General features: G+C 34.5%; 1 long non-coding RNA gene across 1 annotated transcript; it reads right to left on the bottom strand.

The window, feature by feature from the left end:
- Nucleotides 1-369: 369 nt before the first annotated feature.
- LOC141279100 (uncharacterized) lies at nucleotides 370-12874 on the bottom strand. The gene is made up of 3 exons (XR_012332856.1): nucleotides 12822-12874; nucleotides 2579-2633; nucleotides 370-407 (listed from the first exon to the last, which is right to left on the bottom strand). It is a non-coding gene; the product is annotated as an uncharacterized lncRNA (long non-coding RNA).
- Between the last annotated feature and the right edge of the window lie 14971 nt (nucleotides 12875-27845).

Raw genomic sequence — 27845 nt, 5'->3', positions numbered from 1 at the left:
CAAGTGGGAGACTCAGATGATAAATAAGTAAATAATTAAATAAAGGAGGTAATTTCATATGGTGATAAGTGCCAGGTAGAATTTACTATCACCAGAACGTCAACAGCTGTACCAGGCACTGTGCTTCCTTCTTCGTAGAAGAGCATGCAAGATGCAGGGATTTTTCTCTTACTCTACAGAGGATAGCCCAGGATATCTCTGGCCATCAGGACTTGAAAAACTTTATTGAGCCCTTAGGTTTCTGAATCTTCCTAGGGTTTATCTCCCACTCCCTGGAAGTGACTGTATCTTACCAGGTCTGCCAGTGTACTAGCCAGCTCTCGTTTGTTTTGTCCATTCAGCATGGTGCCATTAAGGTAATGGATCACTGTGAGGTTTGAAGGGATGACCAGGATGTCCAAGTCAAACTATGAGAAAAGGAAGAGAGTTAATGTCTCCTTGAAGTAAAACTGTAAATGAATGTTTTTGTCATATGAATATCAATTGTTTCTGATCCTCCTTTTTGATTGCGATTAAAAAGAATGCATTAGATTGGATTAGAAGTTCAAGACATTTATTGGGGAGGACTTGGAGAAGGTTCTTTTCCTTAGAGGAAGGCCAAATGGAGTTCAAAGGCAGATGGTTCAGGATCCAGTGGTGTGGATGGATAATTAGAGTAGCAGATGAGGAAAAGGGAAGCAACAAAAGAGGGCCTTTACCCTTTACCAAAGGAGCAACACTACTCTCTCCCACGGCAGGTAGAAGAAATCATAGAGAGAATAAACAGCATTTGAAGGTGACTAGGCTAGGATGTGGGCTGCTATACCAAACAGCAGGATTTTTAACCTAAATTGGCAGAGACAGTCTTGAGTGTAGCAAAGGCCCCACCTGTATAGAATTTCTTATTATACCAATTAAAGTTGTGCTTTGTAGAAACACCAGGAACATAAAAATAGGGAACGCCTTTCAAAACAATTAGATAGCTGATAAAAAAAATTATAGTCATTAAGTGGAAAATTAAAACTGTTTGACTTCCTTAGTCTTAGTATGTGGTTCAGCCAATTTTAAATTTATTATGGTAAGAAAGGAAGATGTTATAAGGATAGCCACCATAGTCATTGTTTAATAGCATGATTCTGGAATTCTAGTCAAAGAAATAAGAAAAAATATATATAATATATAAAATATATAAGAACAAAATATCTCATTTAATAGAAATATCCACTAAACAGCTCAAAATGATTAATGGGAAATCAATTAAAACTAAATTCAATGTAAAAATGCTCTGAACTGATATGCGAAGATTATTCTTTTGATTATCTAAAGTCATAAATATAATTTGAAAAATTATATGGATATGTATATGTTCCTGAATGGAGAATTTCAATATTACAACTGTAGGCATTTTTTCTCAAATTGAGTTATACATTCTAACTAATTCAAATTTATATTCCAGTAAGGCATTTTGAAAAAATAATTTTGGAATATATCTGAAAAATAATTAACCAAGATAGCATATTAAAAATAAAAAATAATGAGATGGATTCCTATTCCTATTCCTATATATTCCTATATATTATAAAATATAATATATTCCTATATATTATAAAATATCATAAAGCCACAGTTACTTAAAAAGTATGGTCTTATTCCTTATTTAGACATATAGATTAACGGATGAGACTGTATGGCCAAAAACCAGTGTCAATCATTTCTCATTTTGGTATTTTTCATAATGATGGTGTTCCAAATCAGTGGGGAATATATAACATCAATAAATTGTACTGTGAAACACAACTTTGTGGACTTAAGAGCAATTATTATTCAACAGCTGATGTATCTAAAATGACCAACATGTTAATATTGTAATTAATACCCTTATTCTAGGAACATCCTGTTTGCCAAGAACTGAGTGTGTTCCTGGAATGTGGGACTGTCAGATTTAAAATGGGGTCAATCCAAGGAAAATGGGGATAATTTGGTCATTATAAATGATGTCAAAGTAGGGTATTGGAAGTCATGGTAAAGAAGTGATGGGCTAGTTTGTGGAACTATCAATAGAAACCCTCACAACTCCCTGTAAAAGACCTGGGGTCAGAGGGTGAGTAAGCAGTTAAATCATGCAGGGCCCTGTGGGCTGAGGAAAGAATGTTGGAGTTTGCTTCAAGTGTGAATGGCCCTAGCAGGGTTTTTTTGACTGGGGGGGTGGGTGGGTGGGGGTGACTCATATGCTTCCATATGGTGTAAAGAATTTGTCCAGCTGTCACAGAGGGAATAGAGATGCCTCCTTCTTCCTAGACAACAGATTGGGAGGAACTACACCAAAACATTTCTATGGCTATTTTTGAGTGGTGAGAGGTATTTTGTTTTGTTTTTAATATTACTTTTTGAGTTAAATTTACTGATATTCATTTCTACTTTAAACAAAACAATTATTTTTATTTAAAAAATAAGCTTTGTAATATGATCTGAAGAAAAAGATGATGAAAGAACACACTCCCATTTAATTAAATCTAAACTTAATAAAATGTGACTTTTAAATCAAAGTTTATAATTGACTTATGCCAACTGAAGAAAGTAAACATCCTCCCTTACATACTCTTTTTCCTGGAGGCCAACTCCAGTCTTTGATCTGGAATTTGGAGTCCATTCACCTGAACATAATGAAAAAGGACAATTTGGACTTAAGAAAAACAAAAAAATCAATTTGCCTATACCAGCAAAGAAATCGTTGCTATCTAGTTCTACTTCGAAGATTTTGGAATATACCAGTAATTCAGGGCTTAAAATGATATAGAACTGGACAGATAACAAATTTAACTCTTCCCTACCTTGGAATTCACAAATGCTAAAGTTCTAATACCGATAATAAAAGCAAAAATAAACAAAATCCTTTCCCCAAGCATAAGCACAATAGTACAGCCCTTTTATTTCTATTGCTGGTGTCTTAGGCAGACTCATGAAGACTATAACAGACAAAATATTTGGAAGTGATATCATTAAACATTTAATTGAATGATGTCTTTGATATTTCTAACAATGACACTTTCTAGGGTTTAACATTGGAATATCAATAGCCATGATTCTACACTCTCTCTCTCTCTCTCTCTCACACACACACACACACACACACACACAGCTGATTCATGAAAGTCACTACATTGAAAAGCTTCAGTAAAAATGAACCATAAGTGTTTTCAATGTCAATGACCACCGAATTTTTCTCTTATACTATTCATGGATAATGATAGTGCCAGTGGTATCACTTGAAACTATGAAAGATAATGACTAGGTAATTACTTGTTTTTCTGCACATCCGTGTCATTACAAATTAGTGAAGTCTTCCTCAAATTGTCAGCATCCAGCCCCAATGATCTCTTAGTAAGTTTCTAAAAGCAGGAAGTTACAATGATGAGCAGTTAATGCTGACGGCAGCAAATAGACTGCTTACTGGTATGTTTTTGTAAAGAAAATTTTCAATTAGTGAAAGCCATGGGCATCAGGTTTCAAAAAGAGGAAAAAGAACTTCCTTGTAAATCTTTGATCTTTTCTGCTGCATCATGTTTTTCATGAAAGAGAGTTACACTGCTCCTGCTCAAAAAGCTTCTACAAAATAATTTTGTTTTTTAAGCCAGCAAGGTTAAAGTTTTGAAATCTTTATTCAAATAATGAAGCAGAAATAAAATGTTAAATTTAGATCATGTTTATAAGAGATTCACTAGATTTAAAATTAGCCAACTAGTAATAAAAATAAGTGAAATAATTTATTTCATTCACTGTTTTTGAATCGATAATATCAATATTTCATAGATTGGCTTCACATGATCATTCCTTCTTGATCTTTCTCTGTCTTGTCATCATTTTATGAAACTACTGGTGTTTTAAGAGGTTTCCTTGATTCATGAAATCTCCATTCAAAAATGTTTCCAATCTTTGTTCTCTTCCTGATGGGGGATAACTTTGTAACAGAAGAGAAGGGAGACTCTGGATCTCTTCACTGTTTCTATTAGTCACGCATTTCCACGTAATCTGATGTTTTCTTTCTCACTCCATTAAAGGAAAAAAGTTGATTCATGTCATCTACAGGATGTGGACATTCAGAAGGTCATACATAGAAATAGATCATAGTACCATCATGAGAGAAAAGTAATGTGGAATGAAATAAATCCCTGCCAAGGTATTAATGAAACGGGCATAGTTTGGAAATGAGAAAGAAGGAAACTTCTTGGAGCACTTTGACTAGAGTTGTAAATTTTTAGCACAGAGCAATTGCACAAAATAGGCACTGTCTATGGGTTGTTGAGCTGAATTGTGTTAAAGGGCTTTACCATCTCTCTATTAAATAATAGATCTATTAAGCCATCTCTTTATTAAAAAAATATCTCTTTATCAAAAGTAAAAGCAGTCTCTAGCTCTTGCCATTACAGGGCTGAATAGTAAATTTCATCCACACTGGTCTACAAACAGTAGCTTTGCTCCTCAGTCTTAAATCTTTCATATGGAGGAAAGAAGGGTAGGGTAGACTTATAGCACTCATTAAGTATGGGGTTCCCAAGGAAACAAGAAATAAATGCTTAGTAAACTCTGATTACTGATTAGATAGTTGTTTTTTTTTTTTTGCGGTACGCGGGCCTCTCACTGTTGTGGCCTCTCCCGTTGCGGAGCACAGGCTCCGGACGTGCAGGCTCAGCGGCCATGGCTCACGGGCCCAGCTGCTCTGCGGCATGTGGGATCTTCCCGGACCAGGGCACGAACCCGTGTCCCCTGCATCGGCAGGTGGACTCTCAACCACTGCGCCACCAGGGAAGCCCTGATTAGATAGTTTTACTTTCTTACCTCAAATATGAGAGAGTTTACAAGTGCAAATAGTTAACTTTCAATAATGGTTAAGAAAGTATGTTAGTAATATGTTAAGTGATGCTAGTAAAAAAGAGAAAACTTCAAAATTTGTGTGACTACGTAATATAACATTAATTTTAAATCCCAGTAATTCACTTTGCTTATAATTTATGCTGAGCCCTGTAGAATAATAACAATTACACATTACTTAAATTTCAGATTAGCTTTGTTGTAAATTTTATATTATTTAAACAGTAAATCACATGTATAGGCTCAATATTCTTGCTTTGTCTTTCTGTAATATGATCTATTCATACATTATGAACAATTATAAAAAAAATCAGTTTGGAAAATTTCTGTGGAATGGCAATTGGGAAAAAAAAGTCTGTATAATTTTTAGGGAAAAAATGAACTATGATTTAAAGCTCTGCCATTTCTATCTCTGTTTTCACCTGTTTAAACAAACAAACAAACAAAATCCTGGATAACTGTTGTTACATGGCACACACAAGAGCTGGAAAAGAAAGTTTTCTTGAAATTAGTGACAAATTACAAACTGAAAGATGGACCTTTAGGCTTAGCCAACATTTCCCAATATGCATTCTTCAGAAGACAGTCTGGGAAGAACAAAAATCCAGCAGCCTGTGAAATAAAAACCACATTCACAGAAAGACAGACAAGACGAAAAGGCAGAGGGCTATGTACCAGATGAAGGAACAAGATAAAACCCCAGAAAAACAACTAAATGAAGTGGAGATAGGCAACGTTTCAGAAAAAGAATTCAGAATAATGATAGTGAAGATGATCCAGGACCTCAGAAAAAGAATGGAGGCAAAGATCAAGAAGATGCAAGAAATGTTTAACAAAGACCTAGAAGAATTAAACAACAAACACGTAGAAGAATTAAAGGACAAACAGAGATGAACAATACAATAACTGAAATGAAAAATACACCAGAAGGAGTCAAGAGCAGAATAACTGAGGCAGAAGAATGGATAAGTGACCTGGGAGACAGAATGGTGGAATTCACTGCCATGGAACAGAATAAAGAAAAAAGAATGAAAAGAAATGAAGACAGCCTAAGAGACCTCTGGGACAACATTAAATGCAACAACATTCACATTATAGGGGTCCCAGAAGGAGAAGAGAGAGAGAAAGGACCCAAGAAAATATTTGAAGAGATTATAGTCAAAAACTTCTCTAACATGGGAAAGGAAATAGCCACCAAGTTCAGGAAGCTCAGAGAGTCCCAGGCAGGATAAACCCAAGGAGAGACCCGCCAAGACACATAGTAATCAAATTGACAAAAATTAAAGACAAAGAAAAATTATTGAAAGCAACAACAGAAAAAAGAAAAATAACATACAAGGGAACTCCCATAAAGTTAACAGCTGATTTCTCAGCAGAAACTCTACAAGCCAGAAGGGAGTGGCATGATATATTTAAAGTGATGAAAGGGGAGAACCTACAACGAAGATTACTCTACCCGGCAAGGATCTCATTCAGATTTGATGGAGAAATCAAAAGCTTTACAGATAAGCAAAAGCTAAGAGAATTCAGCACCACCAAACCAGCTCTACAACAAATGCCAAAGGAACTTCTCTAAGTGGGATACACAAGAGAAGAAAAGGACCTACAAAAAAAAATCCATAACAATTAAGAAAATGGTAATAGGAACATACATATCAATAATTACCTTAAATGTAAATGGATTAAATGTTCCAACCAAAAGACACAGGCTCACTGAATGGATACAAAAACAATACCCATATATATGCTGTCTACAAGAGATCCACTTCAGACCTAGGGAGACATACAGACTGAAAGTGAGAGGATGAAAAAAGATATTCCATGCAAATGGAAGTCAAAAGAAAGCTGGAGTAGCAATACTCATATGAGATAAAATAGACTTTAAAATAAAGAATGTTACAAGAGACAAGGAAGGACACTACATAATGATCAAGGGATCAATCCAAGAAGATATAACAATTATAAATATATATGCACCCAACATAGGAGCACCTCAATACATAAGGCAAATGCTAACAGCTATAAAAGAGGAAATTGAGAGTAACACAATAATAGTGGGAGACTTTAACACCTCACTTACACCAATGGACAGATCATCCAGACAGAAAATTAATAAAGAAACACAAGCTTTAAATGACACAATAGACCAGATAGATTTAACTGATATTTACAGGACATTCCATTCTAAAACAGCAGATTACATTTTCTTCTTAAGTGCACATGGAACATTCTCCAAGATAGATCACATCTTGGGTCACAAATCAAGCCTCAGTAAATTTAAGAAAATTGAAATCATATCAAGCGTCTTTTCTGACCACAGCGCTATGAGATTAGAAATCAATTACAGGGAAAAAACGTAAAAAACACAAACACATGGAGGCTAAACAATACGTTACTAAATAACCAAGAGATCACTGAAGAAATCAAAGAGGGAATCAAAAAATACCTAGAGACAAATGACAATGAAAACATGACTATCCCAAACCTATGGGATGCAGCAAAAGCAGTTCTAAGAGGGAAGTTTATAGCAATAGAAGCCCACCTCAAGAAACAAGAAAAATTTCAAATAAGCAATCTAAAAAAGAAAAAAAAAAAAAGAAGACAGTCTGGTAAAATGCTACCAGAAGCATTCTGTGCTAAAATATGTGAAGGGAATTTCATTCCCCACACAGTTAAATATGTTCATATTAATATGCTAATCTGTATGTCTAAGACAGATACATCACATGCAGCACTTCCCAAACTGACTTAAATGTGGTAGTCTTTTTCTACTGTAAAACATTCTTGTGTGTGCTGTGGAACAAAATTTGGGGAACTTTTTTTCAGGTAATAATATATAATGCAGGAGTTAAAATGTAAGATCGCAATTTTTTAGTTTTGTTTTTTTAATATCTTATAGTATATCTGAATTGATTTTTTTTTTTTTTTTTGGTCTAATGGTGTTGTTTATCGTACTAACTTTTCAAGGTCTTTGGTTCCAGTTAATGTTTCAAGGGAAAAAAAAAAGATTGAGAGAGGTTAAATACACTTTATTAATTGTATAGGCCACTAAATGATAGTCTTCATGGTACTGTCAGGATCCTGCCTTGCCACATGAAACATTTTACTGTGCTTAACAATAAATTGATTCACTTCAAAATTATTTTAATGTTTATGTTCCTGGGAGGTTATCATATTGATGCTGAATTTAGTGCAGATACAGCCCAGAACTCATGTGCTCAAGCCATCCTCCTGTCTCGTATAGCTGAGACTACAAGCTGAAGCCATCTCCCCTGGCTTATTTTTATATTCTTAATCTGTGTTTAGTAATATTCAGAAATTCCCCATTCTGTGTTTAGTAATATTCAGTAATTCCCTATTCTAAAGAGCATAAGCTTATGTTTCTGAAGTTTGCTGAGCATTTAACATGTGGAAAATTTTACCTGGTGATATTAAAAAACTAAGCAATATGATATATTTTTCTCTGCATAGGGAAACTGATTAAATGTCAAGGCTTTACAGTATTTTATGAATTGATCAAATTGTACCTATAAAATGTATGTTTTCTGGTGATATTAGCTATTCATCACAAGTATAAAAATATACAATTATTATTCTTTTTAGAATCTAGCCTCTAGACATTATATTTACTCTGTTCACCTTTAATATCTATGGCTCTAGGTGAAGCCATAAAAAATTAATTATTTTGTTGATAAATATAAAAATTTTTTTGGAACAAACTGCACAGATTCTCATAAAACACTTGCATTTTGAAAGCATTTTTGACAGAGTTCCACATCAGCAGTGAATGGCAGAGTGGTAGTTGTGGGAGTCTTGGAAAAGTGAAAAATTGGCTTTATAAATTAGAGACCGAAAGCAAAACACCAAAAAACCCAGTCACAGATGGATGATACTGCATTGGCAGGAAAGGTGAATATGTGGAGACTGACAGCCAGAAGTAAACAGATTTAGATCATTTTAAGTCTAATAGACAAAAAAGAAACTAGTCAAGGAAGATAAATTAGAATTGTGTTGCAGTAGCTGTCTGTCGACATTCCTGTTGCCCATCATTCCCTCTTTTTCTGGGTACACCAATGAATGACAAAATGAACTCCATGCCAGTACTTGATGGGCTAGGTCCCAAGCCAGTAGCAATGTTTCTTTTTAAACCATAAAATGCACTTGGCCTTCCTTAGTTACCAAGTAAAGAAGAAGAAAGAAGGAACACTTAGTTGGCACAAAGTGGCTTCATTTAGAAAACACAAATTATTTTTCTGCCAAAACCTTGTCCTATTTGAGTTCAGGCCTTGATAAGGAGGAAGGTCTTAAAGGGCCAATTTTTGGTACCAATATTAGTTTTTGAGCTTTGCAAACCATTTTCTCAGCAATTTAGCACACAGTATATTTTTTTGAAATTAGATGATGGAGCACATTGGTTTTTCAACACAGATAAGATCTGTTATGATTCACTTGTTATACAATGTCTGAAACTTGGGTTCTAAACTCTTGGAAATATAACATGACTCTATCAAGAAACTTCTGAAATACAGATTTACTCAGTATACCAGGACAGTGGCAAAGACTAGCTACATTTGGAATATACATAATTTTAAGTATTCAACCATGTATATAAAAATTCATCGGTTTTGAAGCTATTCTCAACATGTTGCTAAATATTCATCGTCTTTGCTCTCAGTACACATAAAAAAATGGGCAGTGCAAAACACGACAAATATGACACCTGTTCTTGTCATTTTAAAAAGCTAATGAAGATATCCCTGAACAAAATTTTTACTTTGATTATCTCTAGCCTTTCCCAAATGCTTAGGTTTTGACGAGAAACAATTATTTCATGCTTTGAAAAAGTAAACTGAGTCCAGAAACATTTTCATTAAAATTGGAAAATACTCCTCAGCCTTATAATTGTACTAATTCCCATTCGTATTTGATATAGCTTTGCTACTGAATTGTTCCTTCATAATTTCAAACACCCAGATAATGACTAGAATAAAATCAACTTTAAAGAAGCATATATTTGGTCTATTTCTTTAGAATTATCCAGATATTGACCAAATTTGTTGGATGTGAGGGGGGTGGTGAATATGGTACATTTCCTCTGATCCTAAAATAATTTTAAAACTATATTAACTAACTTTTCTCAGGAGTCATGTGATCCTAAACCATGCTCATGTTATCTAATAATTTTCCAATAAGAAAACAATTCTGTTTCTTAGATATAATATTTTCATTTAGTGGGTGCCAATTATGAACCGACAATGTGATAGGTGCTTTTATGTGCATCACCTTTCTTAAGTCTTAACAGTTACCCTGGAAAATGAGTAGCCTTATTTTATAGATAGGAACAGTGAGAACGTTCATGTAAATTATTTAGTTAGCTGCAGAATGAAAGTTTAAAGCTGGCACTGGCTGATTCACAAATTTATATTCTCAACTATACTGCCTTACAGGTTCATGTAAAATATTAATAAAGAAATGGGCTTCTTATGTTACCATATTGTCACATGGTGATTAGCTGAATAGTAGTAAACTTTGACTACATGTTTCATTGATTCACCCTTCTCTTTCCCCAATCTCTGCTTGATCTAGATAATATTTAGTATATTTAATATTTGAGTTGTCTAAATTTTACTTTGTTATCAGTGTTGGTTAATTTGGATGTTATAAAATTCATTGAGAATGAATGATATAACACTATTGAATAACATCTATATGGGAAAATTATACATTTATTCTATGCATAAACAACAATCCACAAGTGTCAGATAGCTTGCTTTTGATATTAACTTTCAATCCTTCTAACCAAGGATATAGCAAAATAAAAAAACCAAAACCAAAAAACACAAAGACCCAAACCCAAACCATTTTTGTTTAGACTCTGAATTCAAAAGTTTTATGATTTATATTCTGCATATCCTATACTTTGTAAGCACTCTGATCTTATCTATACTATGATGATAATTTTCTTAGAGTCAGTGTTAGTCGGAAAGAATTATATATTTCTTGAATTGTGACTGTCCAAAATTCTTCAGTTTCTTATGTATTGAAGTGTTTTTTTTTTCTCCAAATAGACTATGCAAAAATAGCTATTAAGAGTTGTTAATTCAATATGACTGTCTTTTTTTCTACTTGAGTAGCCCTGTTGTTTCCTAAGTCTCTCTGGTTCATCTACTGTTTTGCCTATGGCGATAATAGAAGAATAATTTTAGGATAGTTTAGGAACTGCAGGAAACAAACACCTCTTACTTATAACTGATCCAAAAATAGCTCCCATATTATATAGAAGTAACAAATGCTCCCAACATTCCTTTCTGAATTTACTCTCTTTGATGGCACTGATATGCAGAGTTTTATTCACTAAAGTTAGTCTTTTATTTTTTAATTGGCATCTTATACACTGTAATTGTTTAGATTTTTGTGGCATCCCAGAGAATTTCTGAGGTTCATTCAGAATGTTTACCGTGGCATCAATCCATGGAAGGTGCCAGACTGTGTTTAGCCTTAGGTGGTGGATCAGATATAAACCCTCCAGAGCCTTCTTGACAGTTCAATTTATTTCACAGTGGTCAGAAATCTGGATCCCACATCATACAAATAATTGTCTTTCTTTTCAGTTTTTTTTAAAGTCCCCAGCGGTTTAGTGGAAAATTCTCAATATGGTGGTGAAAGTAGAAGTAAAATCAAAAAGAAATAAGAGTTCCAGGTGGAACCACCCCTCAAGTCCCTCCTGAAGAGGTCACAGACTGAAAGGAATCCTAACTCAAGGTTATATACAGAGAGACTTAAGCATAGCTTCATTCGCCTTGTTTCTAATTCCTCCTGCAACCTGCCAGCTTTACCAGTGCATGGTTGATTTACAGATATGGATGAAAGCCAATTGGCCCACAATCAATCTACACAAGAAAAAGGTGATACTGCAATTTAAAAGGAGAGGCAGTTGTGATTTAGGAAGCTTTGAGGAGAACTGTTTGCCCTTAAACTACACAGGTTCTTAATCCTGAGATGTTACTAAATCATTATTACCTAGAGTTAGATTTAAGAAAATTTTAGCTGTGAGCTATTGGACAATACTGAATTGAAGACAGGACCATCAACGAGAGTTATATTAAATCATGATGACATGAACATAGGAGCAAATTCATTAATATTTTAGGAAGTGAAAAAATCCAATAAGAAGAATGTTAATTAAATCATTTCATAAGATGGAATGAGAAACTTGAAATGAAGCCTGGGGAAGATTTTTTTTTCTTTCAATAATAAGCAACCAATAATTATTGGGCATCTACTAGAACCAGATTTTAATGTTGAGCAATTAGGTATTGACTGTATTCTCAGAGAGCTTAAGGTCTAAATCTCTGTTCCCAAATAGAAATTTCTGCAGTGATGCGAATGTTTTTTAATGCACTGTCCAATACAGTAGCAATGAGCCATATGTGATTATTGACAAAAATTCTCTTCTTGACCAAATTCTACTTAGCCTCCTCCAAACTTTCCAAATAGGCCTCAACTTATGGACTTGTGTTCATCTCTGCATTGTCCAATTTTAGCAAAATCCTGCTAAGTTATATAGTATAGATATGCTAAACCAAGAAATTTACAGACATGTAACACAAACACCTTTTACAATATGTGTTAACCTAAATATATCTCAAGTTATTTAAATATATAAAAGCAAATTCTTCCCATTAAATTTCTAGAAGAGAAAAGAAACAACCTGAGCTGTTGTAAGGACCCTCCTGCCAATACCCCCAAACATTTTCCCCCCATTGTTCTCTTTCTTCTCCTTTTAATAGCAAGGGTAGCACTATTTTGCATAAGCTGGGGCAGTAGTGACTAATAACTGGGCACCTCCTTTGACCAGTTATTCCCCACATATCAACAACCCAAAAGCAGGTCCACATAGCCAGCATGAGAAATACTTCTGTCACCTCTCTAATCTATTTTGGAAGATGCAAATGTCTGCTGGAGCTTCTCACCTGGAAGCTCTTCCCGGTGAGTTGCAAGAAGAAAGTGAATGTAGGACTTTGGGGTCATGTTAAAACTCATTCCTTGAGCTTCAGGTGGCTTCATCAGAACCGATCAGATCCTTGGAAAAAGGAGTCCAAAAGTGCTTAGGAATCACATGGTCAAACAGCAAATTAATAATTTGTTACATAGTTTATTTATAACTACAAAAGAATTATACAAAATTATAAAAGAATCACAAAAAATTATTATAATCTGTCATTTTATAAGTGTAATTTTGAGTAAAGATTTCAACAAGAACACTAAAGTAGTTTGTGTGTATGTAGTTCTATATACACATGGTGTATGTATTTGTCTGTATACATACACAAAGACATATATCTATATGCATTCATATATACATACCTGCCTAAATGTATGTATATATAATATACATGCATATATAAAACCTATAATATGCATACGTGCACATAATTATGTATATCATATCATACTGTATTATTTATATAAACATATAAAGATATATGTGTATGCATATGCATATATTATACACACATATACATACATGACAGTGAGTGTATTTATACATAAAATAAGTTAGCTTTTGCTGAGTGACAAACTACTCAAAAAACTAAGTGGCTTAAAACAATTACCCGTTTATGTAATTTATGACTGCATTTTGGCAATTTGTGCTGGGCACAGCTGGATGCGTTTCTGGTCTCTGCTGGGCTTGCTCACACTTCTGCAGTCAGTGCTGGGTCAGCAGAGAGCTAGCTGGTTCATGGCTAGGGCACACAGGTCCTCTCTAGCAAGGTTCTCATCCTCCAAGAGGGCTCTCTAGAGCAAAATGAAGTACGCTAGGTCTCTTCAATCCCAAGTTTAAAATTTTAACAACCCTGTTTCTCCCATCTTCTATTTGTCTGGGAAGTCACTAAGCTAGTTCAAATTCAAGGAGTTGTAAATACATTGGAAAGCAAAGAATCTATGCCCATTTCTTTTGAAATCTGTATTATACACTTTTAAGACAAAATCTTTTTTGCTGGTTACTCCTTAAATTTTTCATGTGTTCAATACCCAGTTCATTGTTTGTAGTTTCTGTCCTGTCCCTCCACCCTCATGTTAAGTCAGATTCCGGTCATCATTTCCCTGGGGAAAGACCATGTCTATGTGGGTCTCCCTGTTTCATACTTTACAGAATGCAGATGTGTCAGCCAGCCACTGACTTCTTCAGGAAACTTCTGTAGTACACTGTGCAAATTTTCAAAATCATTATATACCTGTTATACTGTTTGCAACTGTCTTTCCTGCTCTTATGTGACCCCTTGAGGACAGTAACTTTATCTTACTTATATTTGTAGTCCTTGCACTTGCCACTGTGCCTGGACATAGTAAAGTATTAATAATTCTTAGTCAATAATTGCAAGAAGGACTGCATGAATGAATGTTCTAGAACTTAACAAATGTTTCTCAATGGGGAATTAATATTTATTTTGAGTGAAGAAAAAATGTAACTCAATTGTTTTCTAGAAATTATAAGATTTTGTTACAATGTGAATGAAAAAATTTTTAAGAGAAAATCATAAATCTAACACGCCCTCTTCTCATCTCAGCCTCTCCCTGGGGCCTAGTGAACTTATGTTGACCCACCTAGATTTTCCCCTGAACTGTGCAGTTTTTAAGTAATTAAACCTGCTTTTAGTTAAAAAGGAGCTTTCTTTGGTGGTATCTTGAGATAATTAAGTGATCATATATCCAGTTTCCCTGGGACATACCTGTTTTCTTGGTGTATTTACTAATGCCCTCTTTTCCTTCCAAAACAGTTGTGACCTGGACCATAAACCCTATGATTACTGTAAACTTAGTCCATGCTTTGAATATGATGCCAATAGAAGCCTGAAGGTTAAAAATAATCCCTATTGGGTTTCCCTGGTGGCGCAGTGGTTGAGAGTCCGCCTGCCGATGCAGGGGACACAGGTTCGTGCCCCGGTCCGGGAGGATTCCACATGCCGCGGAGCGGCTGGGCCTGTGAGCCATGGCCGCTGAGCCTGCGCGTCCGGAGCCTGTGCTCCGCAACGGGAGGCCACAGCAGTGAGAGGCCCGCGTACCGCAAAAAATAAAAAAATAATCCCTATTGTAGTGTGATCATAGGTAACTACTTCAATTGGAACCAGACACTAACTCCCTATGCCATTTTTTCACTGCTAGTCAAGGATGTTGTATTACAGACTTCAGACAGGACTAGAAAGTACATGAAGCACCTCACTTAAAGGTCACCAGCAAATGGCTTGTGTGTAAATGAATTCTTTTTGTTGTAGATACCATAACCAATAAATAATTTATTAAGTAAATGGGAAACTTCCCCAGAGATTATGACAAAATCACTGGGTTAAAATGCATGATAAAAATGGCATTAAACCTTTTACCTAGGGAGAGGGACCTCATTGGCCTTTCTGCACTTGTGCCTTCTTCACTTTCACAGCTGACCTAGAGTGACAAAGAGTCTATGTGTTCCTAATGGAGTTGGGATCTGGGAATATGGTACTTAATCCTGGCATGTGATAATAATGGCGAGTCCCAGTGGTGAATACTAACGGCAAAAGAGTAAGTGTAATCACATAGTGGTGTTGACTTTGTATTTGAATATACATTTCCATAGATAGTTTATGCCCTAAATAATAAAAATATTACCTAAGTGAATATAGGTTATAGGATATTTTTTAAAAATTAAAAAGAAAGTACAATTTCTTTAAGATAAGAGAAAAAAAATCAGAGTATACAATATTTAGCTGATGCATGTGTCATGGTATTTTCCTTTCTTGAAAAATGCAAATCTACACATACAGGGCTCTGAAACAACTACCAGGCCAAAGTCTTATGACATTTTCAAGGACTTATAAATTCCCCTATAGAATGAGACTCTCTGGATAAATACATATCAAGCTACTTCATCAAACTGACTAGAAAACTTTGCCAAAAATCTTGTTTGACTAGTTTCCCTCATAAACCATGATTTTTGCAATTGCTAACATTTTAATCTTCCTTCCTTCCTCCCTCTCCCTCCCTCCCTCCCTCCCTCCCACCTTCCTCCCTCCCTTCTTCCTTCCTTCCTTTCTCCCTTCCTTCCTTCCTTCCTTCCTTCCTTCCTTCCTTTCCTTCCTTTCTTTCTTTCTCTTTTTCTTTTTTTCCTTTTGTAGATTTTAAGTAAATCTATCCAGGAACCTAACTGACAGAGCCTGAGTGAGGTATAGGTACGGATTCCGTGTGAGGAATAATATCTTATGACAATGAAATGAGGCACTGCAACAAATTACACACTTTCTTACAAAACCTTCACTACAATTACATGTATGGCTTTGGCACTCAGAAATATGTGCAGATATTCATAGCTTATAGGTAAGGTAGTTTATCACCATACATAATCAATATTTTAGCTTCTGTAATCTTTTTGAATACAGACTTCATCTCTGCTATTTTCATTCCAAGCTTTCTCTCTTTATTACTGCTTTTCCCAGGAGAGGCACCATGAAGTGGTCTCAAGGTCTCATGCCTCTGGACTGGATATCATTTGTACCTACAGCTAAAGAAAAAATAAGAGCTTAAAATATCAAAAAATATCAAATTGCTTTTTTCCCTCAGTAATAATAATAATAAACTATTCTTACTTTTTTACTGTTAAATAATTTTTCTTGTGTTTGTGACCGCCTTGATCTGGGACTCTTTATCACAATGCTTTAAAAAGTAGCAGTCATAACTAATACTTGGAAATTTTAAATATAGGAAACATTTGAGGCTTGAAAAGAATACAGGTTGGTTCTGTTCCTGATCTTTAGTTGTACATTTCTATCTATACCTGGCCAGTGACAGCTTCCCTTTCTTACTTAATGTCTGAATCACTATAAGAAATGGTACAATCCACTCACACAATATAAAAATATATGTCTTTCTATTTGCCATTCTATAAACTTGAAACTTTTGTCTCCCCTGTTTTTGGTAGCTGTTACTTTTCCCCAAACACTGCTTTGAGTCAAAGAAAATTCATGCCTCTGAAACTTAGAAGGAAAAACATAGCATAACTTTGAAAATGGCTTAAAAAGTCCACTTAGGGAAATATCCACCAGCTGTCATTTTACTCTGAAGCACCTTTTACATTCTCTTGTGTCGGTTTGCCTGTAGCAAAACAGTAGGTATTTTTATTTATCAATAAGTGTGAAACTGCACACACATTCTGTCCGTGGATTTTCTTCCCCTCTCTCAATTTTAACTTCAGTTAACCATCTCTATTCGAATGTGTAGTTGGAGGAAGGAGATTGGAAAACATGTCAGTTAGGTAACCTAATACTGAACACTAGGCAATTTAATTCACCTCAATTTTTAAACTAGTTTTCCTTAGTCACCCTCTCAATGCTAATAAAACCAAGAGAAGTAGGAGGGAAGAACATGGAAGCTACTGTTCCCTGGTAACCACAAGGAAAGAAAAACGCTGAGATGAATCAAATTCCACTACCTCCCTTCATTCATTAATTTATTCTGTCATGAATTCATTCATTGATTCATACATTTATTTGATAAATATGTCCTAGGCACTGTAGACAGAGCAATGAACAAGATAGACATGGGGCTTACAATTTAGAGGAGGTGGAGACAGACACTAAACACTTTATCAAATATACTCCTGGTAGGTGTTATGAAAACAAATAAAATAGGGTAAAGAGCTACAGGATTCTATGAACCAGGAGGGCAGAGGTGGGTAGAGTTGGCATTAATTTAGGTAAAGTGGCCAGGAGAGGGCTCTCTGTGCAGGTGACTTTAAGGTAATGTTTGATAAACTACAGGTGGCAGCCCCATAAAGATCTGGGGAAAATGCCTTCCCAACAGTGTGGAGAGCTGGGGTGATGGTCCTCAGCCAGGATGAAGCTTGCCTTGTTCAGGGAACAATGAGGAGTGTGGCTGGAAAAGGAGTCCCTGAGAGGCCATGAAGGGGATAATGACTAGCATCGTACAGGGCCTCGGGTAGCATCTTGAAGCTGTGACCCTTCCCTTAAAACCTTCAGAGAGTTTTAATCAGGGCCATGACCTGAAATCACATATGTTTTTAAAGACCACCTCCAGCTATTGGTTGAAGAGACACGGGTATCCTGAAGGAAGAATCTTGATGATTTGTTTAGTACATATGATGTGTGACTAGAATCTGATAGATTTTTAAAATACATGTGAAATCTATATATCCAGAGAGGTGTGGGGTTCTGAATCATAACCACAAGACACTATGTCATTACTCCAACAATGTCGCTATTTAAAATAACAAATTTGAAAATACTTTTGGAAGAGATTGAGCCTGTAGTGCACCATTTACTATCTTGAATGATAGCCTCTTTAATTACTGTGATTAGTGAATTTGATTTTTAAGAATAGAATAAAGGCATTTGGCATCTCATCTAGCAAAAAAATAAAAAAGGAAAACAAAAAGGGAAATATGTATTTTGGTAATATCATTACTAAGATGATTTTGCTTTTAATGTGAAAACATTTTCGAAATTTGAGTTGCAAACATGTTTTAAGCAATTACAGCATCTTTGGAATAGATTATGTCTTCTATCACAAGATGGTGATGGTTTCTCCCACCTCTGAACTTACAGTAGACTTTAATCTCTATCTTCCATAGGTAATGAACCACTTCAGTGTGGTGTTTTAGTTGTATCCATATTTCATCTTCCTGATGAGACTGGAAACTGCTGAGGGTAGAATCTTGCTTTTTTAACAATTTATGTCACTTGGTCCAGTGCAATTGGTGCTTGGATAAATAACTATCCATCTTTACCTTCCTAAATCAAGTTTCAGTTAATCTTAATAATGGTGTTATTTTCACCCTTAGCCTGGCCCAGGCTTGGGATTTTTAGTCAAATCTGTTTTTCCATGAGCACTATGTAATTTAGTCTTCATTTATAAGATAATTTTGTCTTTGTCTTGAAATTTATTTTGTGATTTTAGTCAACTCTAGTCATATCTTTAATTTATAATCATTTCTATTCTTAGCTTTAAATTTCTAATTTGGTGTGTACTTCATATCTGTCAAACCATATTTGTTTAATATATGTTGATAAATATATGAGTTGCAGCTTTATTCTGTATCATAAGAGGTTTTCATTAATATTTTGATCAGTAGAATAATTTTGATTATCACTTTTTTTCTCTTTCAACAATTTTCATGAGTGTTTTCTGCCATTTTTGTTGTTATTGTTTATTTTTAAGTATCATAGAGTATCCTGGACCAGCAATAATAGGTGAAATATGGAAAGGGGGTAGGGGCTTGAGTAGTTTACTAGGTTTCTTACTTTAGCTGATCTCTCTTTTATTGATATAGAAAAAAAAGATTTCTTCAACAAACTCCACCTATTGGGAGTGGGTTGATGCAGTTTCTGATTCTATGATCTAGTTTTTGTTTCTATTGACACTCAATAACTATTACTTGCTTTCTTCTTTTCTTTCCCCACTAAATCTCTGATGTATGACATCCTCTTCCAAATTGCTTCCATCTGATCTAGAAGCTTACCTTTTCAAAGTTACCACCTCTGGGCCCATGCACTTTCAAGCCCCTTCCTTTTGTAGCAGAGTACTAATCCATAAGGGGTCAGACCTGTTCCTGCTTTTAGAATTTTCCGCTAAGGATAGGGCCAACTAATTCTTGAGGTTAAATTATCTGAGTTGTGTGACCACTATCACTAGTAATCTCCTCTATTTTGTACTGATACAATGTAAACCTGATCGAACACAGTCAGAAATTATTGCTGGTTTCTGGTGTATATTCTTGCACTTACATATAAATAGAAGTTTTTGCATTCTTTTCTCTGCTTATGCTGTGTGTGTGGGTTATGGGTGGCTTTAATCTGCTCTCCTTTTAAAACTGTATGGTTAGTGGAAGATTTATGGATATACATTGAGATACCTGGATTAAATCAGTCATGGGGACCAGCAGTTCAGTAACTTTTAAAGTCATATAACTATTTCTCCTTTGTTATTTTATATTCACTTTGGGAGTCCAAATTTACCTATTTCACATGCTTAAAAATCCAAGAGATTTTCTTTATTGCTCTCATCACTTGTAAAATACCTGATTCTATGATTATACATAGGTATTAATTTAACATTCACCTTTACGAGACCACTAATCATTTAAACTAATTCTTTCATGGCTCAATATATGTGTTAGTTCCCAGCACATAATGTGCTCGAATAGAAACTGTACTTTTGAGCCAATTATCCATGTCTGAAACTCTTCTAAGTGGGTTTAAGTCAATGATACCTACCTATAAATAACTACATAGCTTCATGTGCCATCACCATTGCTAACGAATTAAATGAATCAAATGTAATGATACTGTAATGCAGGGAGTCAAAGTCTAAGAAGGCAACAATTGTGCAATGCACAGAATATGGTCTTTGGCATCAAATTGATTTTTTCAGATTAGTTTTGGTACTTTTGAGGCTCTCTAAATTACACTCTCAGTTTTTATTTTTAATTGTAAAGCAGATATAATAATACCTACCTCATAGAAAATTTGTCATAATTAAATGGAGTAATGTATTGAAAGCACCTAGCAAAATATTAGTTAGAAAATATTCACTCAAAAATTTGTTTGCACCTTCTTCTTCCCTTGGGAAAAATTAAAATTGCACATAAAGGGCCATGGTGCTACCATTGCTTCTATGGTTCTAACTAGCTTTTAATTTATCCGAAGTGTTAGTTTCTCTCATGCAAGAATTAGGGATCACTGTGATTTAAATGAAATATTTATAAAGAATTCACAAACATGGATATTGTGGCAATTGACTATTTGCTGTTAAGATGGTTATTTTCATTTCAAGCTGGGGAAATATGGTAAAAAAAAAAAAAAAAGAGGATTTACTCCCAACTCCAGTCGCTGGGTGAATTCCAATTCTTGTGTTCTCTGTGAATTAAGTTGTTATTCACTGAAAATTTATTTTCTAAAAGCTCATCATTACATGCACAAAGGTATAATACTTTAAATGCAGAAATTCTGAATTAAACAAATGTAATAGATCTGCTAGTGGGATTTATAGTACCCAATAACCATCTCAGAATATACTTCACAGATTGCTTCTTTATACTGCAAAATGAATAGGATTTTATATCTGAAGAAACAAATCTGCACATTAAAAAAATCAATGTTTCTCATGATACACACTTAGTATTATTTCAGGGAATACTACAGCTGGCATAACCTAGTTAAAACAGTATAATTTTCTTGACTACATGCATAGTCTTTTCGGAATCAAAACTGCCACTTACAAACATGTAAAGAGGAACAATGACCTTCCTGCTTTGGCAACCATCAAAAGTACTTTTTGCTCTACTCTCCCTCAAAGCCCTGATGCATAATCCTTTCTCTTGATACTTGAATGCCTCTTAGATTTGAAAAACAAAAAGGTTTGGAGAGAGTGAAGGGGAAGAGAGGTATAAAGCACATTCTGTCACAGAACCTTTACTGAAAAATCCTCAACAAGCAGAATGGATTGAAAAATTCAAGCATGACTAAAAAGTACATTCCCCACTAGTCAGTAGATTTTGCTTCCTATTTGTCACTGCCACCTTGAAGAGCGGTGAGCATTAATAATGCATGGATGCTAGGAATGTATTAGCAACTAACCTTGCGAAGAAAATCAGCTGGGAACCCAGAAGAGCTGTAAAATGAAAGAGAGAGAAAGGAGAAAGAGAGAGAGAGAGAGACAAAAAGGCAAAGTGAATATACACACATGCTCTGACATATCCTTCTTATTTATTAAAGAGATTTGGGGAGCAGTGTCAGGTGTATAGGCAACTGTGTATTTGTAAAAGAAGGGTAGAAATCCTTGGAATGGGGCCATAATGGAATTCATTGATCAGATTCACAAATTTCCCCACTCGAATCAGGCTTATTGCTTACTTTTATGTAACATAAAGAAATACCCCTAGGAGATTAGTGCATTTATATATTTAGGCAAATATGAAGTTTTAGTAAACAATACCTTAGACGTCTTCCTTAAAGAAACATGAACAAGTATATTTCTTAATGTGTTATGTGTAATTTGAGATATACTTTAGGATGTGGTATACATTACAGATAGATTTATTGTGATATGTGAATGCCAGTGCTGACTTCAGAATCCCCACAAGTGAACAAACATGCAGAGACATACCAGCTCAGATTAGTAGGGTTGCTCATGTTTCAAAAGGAAGTTTTAATTTTGTAAAAAATTGCATTTATTTTTAAATTATTATTTTTCAACGATTTTAAATAGAAACCAATTCAGTTCCTTTGTGAAATTATTACTTGTCTGTGAGGATGCCACCACGTGACTGCTTAGCCCTAGTGGTTCAGGGGTTCAGGTCCTGGGGGCTTCACCCCAGAGAGTGTACCATGTTCTGTCCTTTCTACTTCCCCTAAACCCCACCGCCCTACCCATACCTCCCAATACCATACCCAGCCCACAATGACTTGTCAATTTATTGAACTGATTGTGGAAGATGCTAGATTATGGTTTGTAAAACATTTATATTTTAAGTCCACCACCTTCAATTCAAAATACTAAGTTAAGTTATGGCACTGGGATTTTTATTTTCATACCTAAAGATTTTATACTTTAAAAACCGGGAAGGTTTCTTTCACTCATGAAAATATGTGAACATGAAATATTTTTAATTTGTTTACTAAAGGATGTTTAGTACCATTTTCTTTTTTTCCCTTAATTTTATTATAAAAATGTCAAACATACTGATAAGTGGGAAGAACTTTCCATATATTTCAGTATATTTTATGTATTCAGCACATAGATTGTCACTATACTTGCTTTATCACATGTCTAATCATCCCTTTCCCATTCATCCAACAATCCATCTTATTATATTTTTACATTTCAAAGTAAGTTGCAGATATTGCTATACTTCTTCCTATATACTTTGGCACTCATATCATTAGCTAGATTTCAATATTAGTTTACACTTCTTTTAATGTAAAATTTACGTACAATGAAATACTGAATCATGGATATGTAAACCAATGAGTTCTGTCAAATGCATACAACTGTGTAACCCAAATCTCTTTCAAGATATAGAATATTGTTATCATCAACTTATTTACTATTTTCTTAGCCCCCTCACATTTACACAGTTTTGAAGAAAGAGGAAGTCCAAAGACTACAGCTTACATTCTCCCACAAAAAGTACTTATTCAAGATTTAAGAAGACTAGATTTTGGCATAATTAGATGATCACATGTTTAAGATATGAAAATTCTAAGAGAATTGCTTCACTACCACTTTCTCATATTCATTACAATTATTCTCTTGAGAAATGAGCAATTTCATCCTATTATTTTCTTAAGAGTTTTTGTTGAACTTAAGTAAATTTTTATACATTGTTCTTTAATTATTATATTTATTATCATTATTATTCCTTCACTTAATTTCTCATTTGGGAAAGCATCCCAGAATAATTTTATTTTATTGTGGCAATCTCCCTCTCCAAAGCTCTTTTCTTCTCCCTCCCCTTACCCCAGTATGCATAATACATTTAAAGAAAACCTAATGGAACAGCTACTAAATTTCTTGATGAGTGAATGAAGAAATGATATGGACATGACTTGAGTCATATGTACTTACATGTTAGCTGGTAATCTTTGGAACAAATTACAAAATTACTGTATAGAGTAGTGTTTTCAGAAGTGCACTTAAAGATTTACTATCAACTTGTATTGGCCATACATAGCAAAGATGGCTCAAAAATGAAACTTATTCAAACTCAAAAAAAATGATATAACTTTACATTTTAAAATCACCTTATTCATTGAAGACTTGCCCTGTCCAATCAATTTTTTTCTTATCAGAAGCCAGACCCACCTTAGATTTAGAGAATGTTTCTTCATTGTTTCTTATTTACACCCTCATTCCTTGATTTATTGTTTTATTGAGTTCCCCACCTTTTTTTTCCATTATGAGAAGAGCTTCCCAGTTTGGCAATCTTCTTTCACTTTAGATTTGATAAGTTGAGGTATCCATGACAGGAGATTTCTGCAACCAGCCACATTCAGTGACACCTCTTCCATTCTGCAATCCTATAGGAGGGGAAGCACTAAGGGGCACTTAACCATGCAGGTGGGAGTGGTAGCAGTGACATCCACTGCTGTTTCCTGAAAGTACATTTATTTTATTCAAATCACAGATTCACTCACACTGCTGTTACCTTGATCAGGGGCTCAAGGTAGGTAGGAAAAATGGAGTAATAAAAACCAGGGGAAAGATGACACAACTTAACCCATTCCAAGAATATTATATTCCTTCATTTGTTTTATTTCAAAAAATAAATAAAACAGAATAATATATAATTTAGTAAGTAAAGTTATTTATTGAAAATATTTTTTAAGACTCTAGAGAGCAAAAAGCCCCTAAATTCTTGAAAATTTTTCAAGGGAGCAAGTGCAATGCTGTGCATATATTGGATGCTCAGTTAATTATGTCAACTGGTAAGGAAAGGCAGTTATCTGTTTTTATGTCTGTCTGTCAGAAGACTACCATATGGCTCTTTTTTCTCTTATTATTAACACCTCTTACTTGTTTCTAATGCCAAAAAAGGAGAGCAGCACTAGAATTTTTTATAATGAGAATTGAAAGGAAGGGCAATGAAGCATTTGACTGTTTTGTGGATGAAATTTTACTTAATAAAGTAGGAAAATATATGTGGGAGAAGGTACACATTTTCCTAAGTTAAAAAGGCTGTTTTTCAACCAAAAGTTATTGATCTTTCCTGAAAACATTGATACACACACACACATACACACACACACACACACACACACAAGGTATTGAGACATCTAATTCCTTGTAACAAAACTTTTCAAAGATGTAAATACCATCTAATATGAACCCATAGAAACAAATGATCCTGATTAAAAATCATCAGTATGTACCCATTCATACTGAATTCTTCTACGTTACAAAATAGTGAATCTAATTCTTGAAAAGAAATTAGCCATTGGAAATAACTGATAGCCTTGCACAGTTTGTTAACATCTTCCAATATTTTAACAGAAATTCAATTTCTTTGACTTTAAGTGAGGGATTGTAATTAATTCATTCTTCCCATAGGGGTATAGAAATGTATAAAACCTGGCCTTACATTCTCGGCTAGGTGATTTTAGCTGACAGGCTAAGATTTCCTTATTGCTGGCTTTAAAAATATGAATACTTCGGGGTTTTCTACATAATCCCATTAGGCCATTATCCAATTCCTCTTAACACATTTTTTAAAGCTACTAATTGATCCAATCCCAATATTTCTTTTTGGGATATATTTCAGTAAATTTTTTAAATAAGAAAAATAAAACCTCAAGGAAATATTAACCATAAAAGTTCAATTAAAAAATCATTATGGCAATGTCATGAACCAACAGGAAACCAAGGGATGTGCAATAAATATGAACAAGAGCTGCACTTCTCATAGTAGCTAAAGTCCAAAATGACCCCCTTCCCTCTAGTTAGAATGGGTTACTGTGCAAAAGTCCTAACATGTTTTCCTGCTCTACTAAATTGTAGATTGATAAACTAATGGTTTTCCATTAAAATTTTTCCAACAGTCAAGTTGCTAGGTAAGACATTACTTCATCAGCCTTTTAAATTAATACTAATTCAAATATGTAAATAAGAGCCCCTTTATCAAAATATGGAGCATAAAACATAAAAATGAGCAAATTTCATAGCAAGTTATATAAGTATATTATAGTACATTAAAATATGATAAATGGAATGGAAAAAATTGAGGAGAACTAGAAGAATGTGGAGTTCTGGGGGAAGATGCAGATTGCAATTTTAAATGTGTAGTTTGAATATAATCTTGATTGAGAAACTAACATATGAGCAATAAGTTGAAGGAGGTAAGTGATTGAATCATGTCAATATTGGGGGAAGTTCTTCTGAATAAAAACTCTGAGAAGGTCTAGCTTCCAAGTTAATGGGACTGCCAGGGAGCCCAGTAGAGATATATGGGGGTAAATTATACAACTGTACTTGGCAATATGCTCACAACAACTCTTTCTTCTCAGTGCATGAACATACACACACACACACACACACACACACACACACACACACACACACCCCACCCACAAAGAGAGTTAGATGAGATGAGATCACAGACTGTAATGAATACCCAAGCAAACATCCAAATCTGTTTTTTAAACAAATTAGACAAGAAGTCTGAGGATCACCAATATTTCTCTACTGTACCTAAAATAAAGTCCCTTTTATTTTGACATGTATGGTTTTGCAGCCTCAAAGACTGCACAAATGACTGTAGCTCAATGTAAAGCAAAGTGGGAGAGTAAATCAGTTCATGGTTCTCATGTACAATCTTCACCAACAGAAGAGACTCAACAAGAATCTAATGATTCTTTTACATCTAGAAAACACAAATATAATATTAGAATAGAAAAAAATGAAATCAGGGCTTCCCTGGTGGCGCAGTGGTTGAGAATCTGCCTGCTAATGCAGGGGACACGGGTTCGAGCCCTGGTCTGGGAGGATCCCACATGCTGCGGAGCAACTAGGTCCGTGAGCCACAACTATTGAGCCTGCGCGTCTGGAGCCTGTGCTCCACAACAAGAGAGGCCACGATAGTGAGAGGCCCGTGCACCGCAATGAAGAGTGGCCCCCGCTTGCCACAACTAGAGAAAGCCCTCATACAGAAACGAAGACCAAACACATCAAAAATAAATTAATTAATTAATAAACTCCTACCCCCAACATCTTCTAAAAAAAAAAATTAAAAAAAATGACATCAAACAAAAAGAGAAAGCTCTTGTAGATCAAAAAAATCCAATAAGACTAGAAAATAGAAAAAAAAGAACATAATTCCAAAGCAAAAGAATTGGAAAATATGAAAAATAAATACACCAAACTAGGTGATCTGATATGCAATTTCTTCCACAAACAGAAAATGAAGACACTAAAGAATCAAAAGATCTTCAAAACTTGTAGATGAGAAAAATGTTATTTATAAAAAACAAAATCGTACTGGAACTGTAATTTTCATCAGTGCCACTGAATATTAGATGGAAAACATGTGATGCTTTTAAAATTTTATACCCAGACAAACTGTCTTTCAAGTAAAATAAAAGTAGAAGGATTTTCGAACATTCAAGTCCACAGAAAATTTACCTCCAATGCATTTTTCATAGGGAGATATTTGAAGATAAATGGCAAAATAAAGGAATAAACCCCAAAAGATGGACTTATGTATTCCAGGAAATAATGACTGCAATTCTTCATGTCTGTGAAGGGAAGGATCACAGTGAAAGCTCTATAACAAATTAAGAAGTAAATGTTCCAAATGGAAGAAGGAGGATTACAGCTTTTAGACAAAAGTTTTATTTTAAAAAAAGAGTCTTAAAGCATAAAAAATTCTGATTGAAAGGTTAGAAAAAATTGGGGATCTGATAAAGTCAGATGTCAGATAAATATAAAATTACAAATGCCTAGAAAAATAAACATGCAAGGAAAAGCAAATTAAAAGCAAAATAAAATTATGTCCATAGTAAAGGTGGGTCGTCAATAAATATTTGAAAAATTAATAAGTGTATGCATTTTGACAATGGAAAAGTACAGCATAACTGAGAGAAGATAAAATGTAACAAAAGGAAAGAAAGAAAGAAGAAAATGTAGCAATTTGAATACCCTGATTTGCAAAATGTAGAATCGCAAAATACTATCAAAAAAGGAAAAAAAATCTGAATTTAAATATATCACATAACTTACAATAGCAACCAATGGAAAAACTAAAAATAGTAAAGTAATTCAAACACTGGAATAAGATTGGAGAATTGTGAATGTACAATGAATGCTATTATGTCATATCAAGAAGTCAACAGATATTGCCTGACACAGAGATATAAATATACTTTCAAAAATTATGAGGATACTCTCCAGAAGAATTAAAATCAAAATTATTACACTATGCTAAGTGAAAGAATCTAGACACAAATTGTCAA

The sequence above is a fragment of the Tursiops truncatus genome, chromosome 7 (genome assembly GCF_011762595.2).
Source record: "Tursiops truncatus isolate mTurTru1 chromosome 7, mTurTru1.mat.Y, whole genome shotgun sequence".
Taxonomy (NCBI): domain Eukaryota; kingdom Metazoa; phylum Chordata; class Mammalia; order Artiodactyla; family Delphinidae; genus Tursiops; species Tursiops truncatus.
The sequence above is the reverse complement of the archived record's forward strand: the minus strand, read 5'-3'. Positions and strand labels throughout refer to the sequence as shown.